The 9,901-nt window shown below is 36.3% G+C and overlaps 1 pseudogene; it reads left to right on the forward strand.

Moving 5' to 3' along the window:
• Positions 1 to 8,700: 8,700 nt before the first annotated feature.
• Positions 8,701 to 9,696, forward strand: LOC123936507 (annotated as a pseudogene).
• The last annotated feature ends 205 nt before the right edge of the window (positions 9,697 to 9,901 follow it).

Here is a 9,901-nt window from a genome sequence, read left to right on the forward strand (position 1 = left end):
AGCTGCCCAGACAGCCGACACTGTCGTGGTTTTGGAATCAAGCAGGAGTTTCTGTGGCCCCAGGGACTACAACACAGAACCTGCTCTGCCAGCAGCCAAGGGGGAACTTATGAGCTCCAGAGCACCAAGAGGAGAACAGACTGAGGCTTCTCTCTGAGAGGGAGGTCTGGGTGCAGTTTGCTTTCCTCTAAACCTCCAAAAACCATCAAAAGCTGTCAAGGGAAAAGAAAACAAACATACAACCATTAAAACCTTCAGAGAACAAAAGCCTGAAAAACCGGTTTCCTCAGAGTCCACCCCCTTGAGGGGAGTGGGAGAATATAACTAAGGAAACATTGCCTAAAATCCCACGCGGCATGCCTCTCCTCCAGAAAACCAAACAGGAAAAAAAATAATAATAATAAAAGAATAATAAAAGGAAAAAAACAAAAGACGACGAGAGAACAACCACTGCTACTTCATAGATAAAACATTTATTTTTAATTCGTTCCCACTATTCTCATTCATTTTTTATTATACTGAAAATTTTTAACCTATTTACCATCACAGTGAGATGTCCAGTACATCAAATTCCATAATAACCTTTTAACTTGAACTTTTTGAAACATATACCCGTGTTTTTCTTTTGCTTCTCTATTTTTTTATTTTTTAAAATTTTAGTTTAGTTTAATTTATTCTTTTTTAATTTTTATTTTTATTTTCTAATATTCATATAGACTTAAACTTCAAGGTAATCTTATTTCCCCAATCATACCAATTTCAATCCCCCTTTATCTTATGAAAGTTGAGTCCTTTAACAAAGATATCAAGATACATTCATAAAAAATCAAAATACTAGAACTCATACAGCAATTCAGTAACGTGGCAGGATGCAAAGTCAATGTACAGAAATCAGTGGCTTTCTTGTACACTAACAATGAAAATACAGAAAGGAAAATTAAAGAATCGATTCCATTTACTCTAACACCAAGAACCATAAGATACCTGGGAATAATCCTAACCAAAGAGGTAAAGGATCTATACTTGAGGAAATACAGAACACTCATGAAAGAAATTGAAGAAGACGCAAAAAGCTGGAAGACCATTCCATGCTCTTGGATTGGAAGAATAAACATTGTTAAAATGTCTATACTGCCTAGAGCAATCTTTACTTTTAATGCCATTCTGTTCAGACAAATGGTTGATACCCAGGATCTTATGTACCAAGGAAGGTACATAAATTATACAGAGGGTCAACAGATATAAGAAAACAGGCTCAATATTATTAACTATAAGGGATATGGAAATCAAAACCACAATGGATCTCTCCTTATACCTGTCAGAATGGAAGAATCAAAAAGATGAAATAATAAGCATTGGAAAGGACGTGGAGAGAAAGGAAGACTTGTACACCATTGATGGAAATGGAAATCAGTGCATCCCCTGTACAAAATGCAATGGATGTTCCTCAAGAAATTAAAAATAGAAATGACATATGATTCAATAATTTCAATATTAGGCATTTACCCAAAGAAAACAAAAACACTGATTTGAAAAGAATTATGAACATATTTACAACAATCATTATTTATAACAGGCAAGATATAGATGCCATCTAAGTGTCTATCAATTGACAGATGGCTAAAGAGGGTGTATACACAAAACATGCACATGCACACAGCACACATACACACACACACACACTGAAATATTACTCAGACATGAGAAAAGGATGAGTTCATGTCGTTTAAGACAACATAGATGAATGTAAAGGGTATTATGCTAAGTGAAATCAATCAGACTGAGGAAGACAAATGCCCTATAATTCCACTCATAAGTAGAATCTAGATAAATGAATAAAACTAAGTAAATAAAAATAAATCCAGAATAAGACCTATAAAAGAAGAGAAGACACTGATGGTTGTCAGAGGGAAAGGGAGTAAGGGTTGGGCAAAATGACTGAATAAGAGTGTGAGATACAGGCTTTTAACTATGGAATGAAGACATCACAGAATAAAAGGTACAGCATAAGGAATACAGTCAATAATATTTTAATAGGTAGGTAATTGTAGCTACACCTGTGGTGAATAGAATGTAATGTATAACTAGTGAAATCACAAGGTTGTACACTTGAATCTAATCACATTGTCTGCCAATTATACTCAAATTTAAAAACAGTTATTAATGAATACATAAATGAATAAAAATAAGAATGTGTATATATAAATAAATAACAAACCTAATGAATTCTATAAGGACCCGTTCTCTGAGTACTATCACTTTTGTGTTTAGGGTACAAATCATAGCAATTTGGAGAAACACAGTTGAATCCATGGTATAGAGCAAGGGCACACAAGGGAAATCAAAATCCTGAGATCCTCTTGGAGATATTGGTGGCAGAATCTGAGCTAAGACAATGGGACACCCTTCTATGATGGAGTACCTTTCTCTTTATACTTGAGCCATATGGGAAATATGTGCTATCCATCACATTTACCTTTGCTTTTTGGACAGAGTTCCAGGATCCCAGTTCAGGATTGATGTTTTCATCAGAGACATATTAACAGTTCCTCTAAACCAAAAGACAGACCTGCCAGCAGATGTTTTGAGCTCTTCGTGCCAGCATATTCCTTGTGGGCAAACGTCAAACTTCTCTGTATCTTTATACTGGAAGGAGACGACATGTTTATTGAACTTTTCATTCTTTATTTTTATTTTCAGCTTAACAGTATTCATTGTTTTTGCACCACACCCAGTGCTCCATGCAATAGTGCCCTCCCTATTACCCACCACCTGGTTGAACTTTTCATTCTTGCCAGATGTTTCCCGTGCACTCCATCACATGATCCACAAGTACTGTGCTATAGGAAGCAACCTGTGTGAATGGCATCAAAGAGACCCCTTCATTCTGACTTCTGATGGAATGTATCTAATGGAGTGTAACTTACATGATCGTGTGCACTTCTTCCCCTTTTCCTGACAGAACTGAAGTACTTCTTCTTCCTGCTATTAGGAGTGCAAGCCTTAAAGAGAGATTTTGACATAATGAGCACTGGGTGCTATGGCAACTGATGAATCAATAAACTCTACCTCTGGGGCGCCTGGGTGACTCAGTGAGTTAAGCCTCCGCCTTCGGGTCAGGTTGTGATCTCAGGGTACTGGGACCAAGCCCCGTGTTGTGTTCTCTGCTCAGCGGGGATCCTGCTTCCCCTTCTTTCTCCCTGCCTGCCTCTCTGCCTACTTGTGATTTCTGTCTGTCAAATAAATAAATAAAATCTTTAAAAAAAAACCCTCCACGTCTGAGCTAATAATACAGAATATGCTAACTAATTGAATTTAAATCAAGCAAAAAGTTGCAAACATTGATCTTGGTTGAGGAAAACTCCCTAGTCTATGGTCGTGATACCTTCCTGGCCTCAGGCCACATTCAAATTCTTCTGTGGAGGCCCTATTGCAGGAACACGTGGAAGGGCCATCTCAGAAATCCCCCCAGGGTAACTGAGAACTTGGTTCGGTCTGATTCCCAGTTCAACATCTCCCTGTGCACAATTCTGCTTCCTTTATTCCATGGGTATTGAGCCTTAGAATACTCCCCTAATAAACTTCCTGCATGCCAATAGTGTTCTTACAAGTGTACCTCTTTGGATTGTTTTAAAAATGATGTTTCTTTCTTTTGCTTCCTTCTTGCTAGTTTGTGGCTTCCTGTATCTGATGGTTGGCTGGTAAGGTGTTTTTCATGCAGCCTGTCTATTTGTAGTCTGGAATCTACTCCATCCCTTCATGCTTACAGGGGGAGAGTGGTGGCAATACTTTCTTTTGCTAAAATTGAGGTCTGTCACAACTTCTTTATGGTTTCCCAAAATTATGCTCACACATTTATAAATAGTCCTAAATTAATCTCAATTTTGTCACCTAGGTTCATTGTAAGTTCATTGTAATTTTCTTATAGACTTCTAAGTGGTATGTAGATTTCCCCCCTGACATGAAGCTTGTCTTTTCCTCATTCTCCTGTCCCCTGAGAATCTACCTCATATTTGATCTATGTAGCACAGTCAAATGCCCCATCAGATAGTGGCACCCTGTTTTACTAGAGCATTGACAACCCTTTTTCCTGAATGAGCACAGAGATCAAAGCACAAAAATATGAATATTTACTGAAAATTGTATTTTCACTCTTGCTGCAAGTTTTACTTGTAACTTCATATACTACCAGTCTATAATGTACTTCTCAGAATTAGCTAGGAGCCTGTAGTTTTGTTCAGAAAATAAAGCTTCACTCAGGTCAGGTTTCACTCAGGGTACTGAGATTTCACTCAGGTGGTAAATTATGTTCAAAATCAGAGTAGGATTAGTCACTCTGATAAGATTCAATATCCAAAGGCAGAAGTATAACAAAATTTATAGTATGCTTACTCCCTAAACAAATGACGATTCTTATAGTTCACATGGATTAAGCAATTATACTATCTCACATTTATACAGAGGCAGTGTTTTCTATCAACCATTGCATTCAAGAATTTTTTTTTTAATTTTACAATTGTGGAATGTCATCCTTATACATATTTTAAAGTTTTTTGTTTTTTTTTTTCTATCTAGTAAGTTAACATACAGTGTAATATTAGTTTCATTTTACAATTATGGAATACATACACATAAATAAGTATGTATCATCCTTATTTTTTTAAGTTCTTTTGGTTTTTTTTCTATCTAGTTAGTTAACATAGAGTGTAATATTAGCTTCATGTGTACAATGTAGTGATTGAACACTTCCATACAACACCTGGTGTTCATCACAAGTCCACTCCTCAATTACCATCACCTAGTTATAAATATATTCTTAAGTAAGCCAAGGCAAATGGAGTGGTAAAAATCAAGGTTTGCTAAAATCAAGGTTTGCTAGGAAACTGAAAATAAATAGTACAAACAATAGCAAAATCTTTGAAAAGTACCCATATCAAATCAAAGAGTTAAGTGTTTGACACAATAAATGCATTCTTCTGTTATTGCTATAATCATAGCTTTTATGATTCACCTTTAAATATCAAATAAAATAGTAAAATAAATCAAAATCATAAGGATACAAGCTAGCAAGCTTATAACACAACCACCAAATTAAATTTAGAGAGAAAAATGGTGGAAATCTCACCATGGGCTTGATCATTTTAATTACTGTCTTTAACAGAAATTATCTCTCAATAATGCACTCTGTAATCTGCTCCATCAAAGTTTTAATAAGTGGTGCAAGCATAACATTAGTTCAACTTCTAGTGTAATTTTAAAAAGTATTTAATGGGGGCGCCTGGGTGGCTCAGTGGTTTAAGCCGCTGCCTTAGGCTCAGGTCATGATCTCAGGGTCCTGGGATCGAGTCCCACATTGGGCTCTCTGCTCGGCAGGGAGCCTGCTTCCCTCTCACTCTCTCTGCCTGCCTCTCTGCTTACTTGTGATCTCTCTCTGTCAAATAAATAAATAAAATCTTTAAAAAAAGTATTTTATGTATTGATTTGAAAGAGATTGAGAGAGAGAGAGAGAGCAGGAGTAGAGGGATAAAGAGAGGAGAAGCAGACTTCCTGCTGAACAAGGAGCCTGTTTTCAGGCTAGATCCCAGGATCTCAGGACCATGAAATGAGCTAAAGGCAGAGGCTTAACCCACTGAGACACCCAAGTGCCCCTCTACTAATGTACTTTTAAATCATCCTTTTTTATGGACATTATTTGTTTACATTTTGATCTTAATTATAGATGATTTTTGTATTTTAATTTTAATGAATCACAACTTTCTGAAAGAATGTATAATCTGTGAATCTTTAAAATCTTCGAAAATTAAATATTTTTGTCATCCCAAGATTCAGAGTTATGCAGGTCTGCAATACTAATAAGATAGTATTTTTAACAAAATATGTCAATAGACCACACCCCTTACTAGGACACTCTAGACACTGATATGAATGAGTTTGATGCTGCCAGACTATAAGATGTTTCCTCCTCACAAATAGATGCATTACGATGACCCTGCTCAGAAGGGACAGAGATCCAGCTTGTTGAAGTCATCATTTTTATCTATCTAAGTAGGTCATAATCACCTTTAATATTTAGTAATTTGTTTATTACTCTGAACTCCACAAAAATCCAAAGTACATTACTCTTTCTGTGTAATTTTCCAAATAAAATTCTTTGTTGATCTATACCATAATGTGAAAAACTAAAAGGTATTAAATCTGATGTAGCCATCAGGTTAAGTCTCTTGCAATAACTAGTCAATTCAGTCTAATAAATTATTTTGCTGTTACTATTTTATTTTAAACTGAACAAATTGATTAATCACCCTGGTATGCTGAGGGAAACAAATTATAATTTTTAGGGTAAGTTAGAACAAGGGGGATTAGAAAAATACAGAAGGAAATGATCAGAATTCACTAAATTTTCTGTGATTACACTATGGAAAAAGGGAGTATATATTAGTGCCTTCTATTATCATTGAAAGTATATTATTTTATGATTCAAGTAGAGATACCACAATTTCAGCACCATCCTAAGTAAAAGACTGAAAAACATTAGAAGTGATCTCTCTTTTAAATGAGGGGACAAAAGAAAATTTAGAATACTAAATTCTCAATCCTACACGAGTCAGTATTGAAATTTCATTCTTCTAATTAATGCCATTTTAGATATTATATTTGCAGGATAATTTAATTTCTCATTTAGATTTTCAACCACTTTGTTTGCATGGTCAATTAGGAATTAGTAAGTTTTCTATCATATTAATTAGCGAACACAATTGTGTCTCCTGTATAATATGGAAATTATACTTAGGAATTTTGATATACATAATTTAACATTGCAGTCCTTGGAAAAATATAATTTTCTACCAATGATATTATTTGATTAACGTCTTTAGTTGATCTTACTAGTAAATACTATAAACAAAATAGCACATTGAAAATACAATTAGATTGGTGATGATGGATTGTTTTTATATATATATTTCACCTTAAAATAATACCTTGATACAAAGTTAAACACTAATAATTCCAAATTTAAAAAACAACAGAAATTTTAAACCTCAAAGAAGCAGTATTTACTAAATGTAATAATTTTAATTGTTGTAGTGAGTCTTTAAAACACATACATCTCTCTTGCATACATGTAAAGGAAAAAGAAGTAGCGCAAATTACTATATTATTAAGGTATATCTGTTCACATTATGCAAATTTAAACAATTATTAACAAAAATTCCGTTAAATTTATCCTTTAAGTGAACGACAGCAGCCCAACAATGACAGCATCCCATAGGTGGAATGAATTAATAAAAAAATGTGTATACATACAAAGGGATACTATTTGACTAAGGGAGGGAATTCTGACATGCTATAGTTTGAACAAATATTGATGACATGATGTTAAGTGAATAAGCCAATTATAAAAAGACAAATTCTGTACATTCCCACTAAACTAAAGATCCTATAGTAGTCAAATTCATAGGGCCAGAAAAGCAGAATTGGGGTTAGCAGTTCCCAGGGACAGGGAGAAACAGGAAATCATTGTTTAATGGGTGCAGAGTTACTGTTACAGATTATGAAGAGTCCTGGGGTTATATATTGGTCATAGTTGCAGAATAATGTGACCGTACATAATGCCACTATAGTGCAAGTATATTTAAAAATGGGTAAGATGATAGCAAAACTTATTTTAAGAAACTTACTAAATACTCTGCAATTATTATATTATAGATTGACACTTAAGCAATTTCTAAATTTCGTCATTTTTCATAAGAATGAGAGAGTTTAGAATAATGAAAATAAGAAGGTTCCAAGTCAAATAAATGAGTTTGGAGGGTTTCAAGATCCTTCAGGAAGGCACCAGAGAGACCCATAATTAAGGAATTCATATGGTTCCTAGGTGTGAAGAATGCAAATGTTAACAGATATGAAGGTGTGGAGATAACAAAGTTTTGAGAAATGCAGTGTATATCCATAGAGAGAAGTGTTTCTTTATTTTTTAAGATTTTATTTATTTATTTGACAGACATAGATCACAAGTAGGCAGAGGCAGGCAGAGGGGGGTGGGTGGGAAACAGGCTCCCTGCTAAGTCAGAGAGAGCCAGATCTGGAGCTCGATCCCAGGACCCTGAGATCATGACTTGAGCTGAAGGCAGAGGCTTAATCCACTGAGCCACCCAGGCACCCCAAGAAGTGTGTTTCTTTGTTTAACTTTGAAACAACCAACTAAAACACTGAAGTAGAATGCTGTCAGTACAATCATGATGCTGAAATAATGGAGTAAGTGATTGAGGGAGTTTTTTGCAATTTTTTGACTTGCATTCCAGTACAGGAGGCATATGTAAGTTAGGTGCAAATCAAATGACCATGGAAGAGAGGGATTCCTGTCCTGCCATTTCATTGAATTAGAACACATCTTTGAGACTGAATCAGCATCTTCATCTCCTCAAGTATGATACTATTCATTCAACAACCTAGAGCAGTTTCAGTACTAACAGGTCAGCAAAGAGAATGCCTTCGGAGATTTAGATTCTTTTGGGCCTGAACAAGAAAAGATCTTATCTTTATACTGGGTACTAACAAATTCATTTTCTCTTATTTACCAAAAGAAGATTGTGTCTCTGTGAATTTGAGGGGAAACATCATTACACACTTTATACAGTTAATGAAATGTTGAATTTAGTATTATTGTCTTTCATTGGGAACATATTCTGAGAAAGTAAGATGATGAAAACTCTATCATCTATCTCTTCATTTGTAGTGTTGCTCTTGTTTGAAATCATGAATGTTTGGAACACCACCACAGATTTCATTCTCCTAGGACTCTTTAATCACACAGAAGCCCATCTATTTCTTTTTGTGATGGTTCTCACAATTGCCTTCACCTCCTTACTAGGCAATGCCCTCATGATTTTCCTGATTCATCAGGATGTCCGGCTTCACACTCCCATGTACTTCCTATTGAGCCAACTCTCCCTCATGGACATGATGCTAGTCTCCACCATTGTGCCCAAAATGGCAGCTGACTACCTGACTGGCCTGAAGTCCATTTCTCCTTCTGGCTGTGGGTTGCAGATCTTCTTCTTTATCAGTTTGGAAGGGGTCAAGTGTTTCCTCTTGGCACCCATGTCCTATGACCGCTATGTGGCTGTTTGCCACCCACTGCGATATGTCGTTCTCATGAGCTGGAAATTTTGCCTGAGAATGACTGTGGGGTCTTGATTCCTGGGGACAGTGGATGGCCTCATGCAGGCTGCTGCTACCCTGAGTTTTCCATTTTTCCATGCACGTGAGATCAATCATTTCTTCTGTGAGGCCCCTACTCTGGTGCGTTTGGCTTGTGCCAACACATCGGTCTTTGAAAATGTCATGTACATCTGCTGTGTATTAATGGTCTTGGTCCCATTTTCTCTCATCCTGATTTTCTATAGTCTTATCTTTGCTGCAGTTCTCCAGATGCATTCTAGAGAAGCCCGCAAGAAGGCTTTTGCTACATTCTCCTCACATCTCTCTGTGGTGGGACTCTTTTATGGAGCTGCTATTTTTATCTATATGAGACCTAAATCCTACAGGTCAGCTAACCATGATAAAATAGTGTCGGTGTTCTATATTATCTTCACTCCTTTGTTAATCCCCATCATCTATAGTATGAGGAACAGTGATGTCAAGGAAGCCCTGAGAAAGTGTATGGGTCAGTGTGCTACCTTAAGTCATGACTAAGATTACATTGATTTGGGGGCGCCTGGGTGGCTCAGTGGGTTAAGCCACTGCCTTCGGCTCAGGTCATGATCTCAGGGTCCTGGGATCGAGTCCCGCAACGGTCTCTCTGCTCAGCAGCGAGCCTGCTTCCCTCTCTCTCTCTCTGCCTGCCTCTCTGTCTACTTGTGATCTCTCTCTGTCAAATAAATAAATAAATAAATAAATA

Source organism: Meles meles, unplaced genomic scaffold (genome assembly GCF_922984935.1).
Source record: "Meles meles unplaced genomic scaffold, mMelMel3.1 paternal haplotype, whole genome shotgun sequence".
In the NCBI taxonomy this organism is placed as follows: domain Eukaryota; kingdom Metazoa; phylum Chordata; class Mammalia; order Carnivora; family Mustelidae; genus Meles; species Meles meles.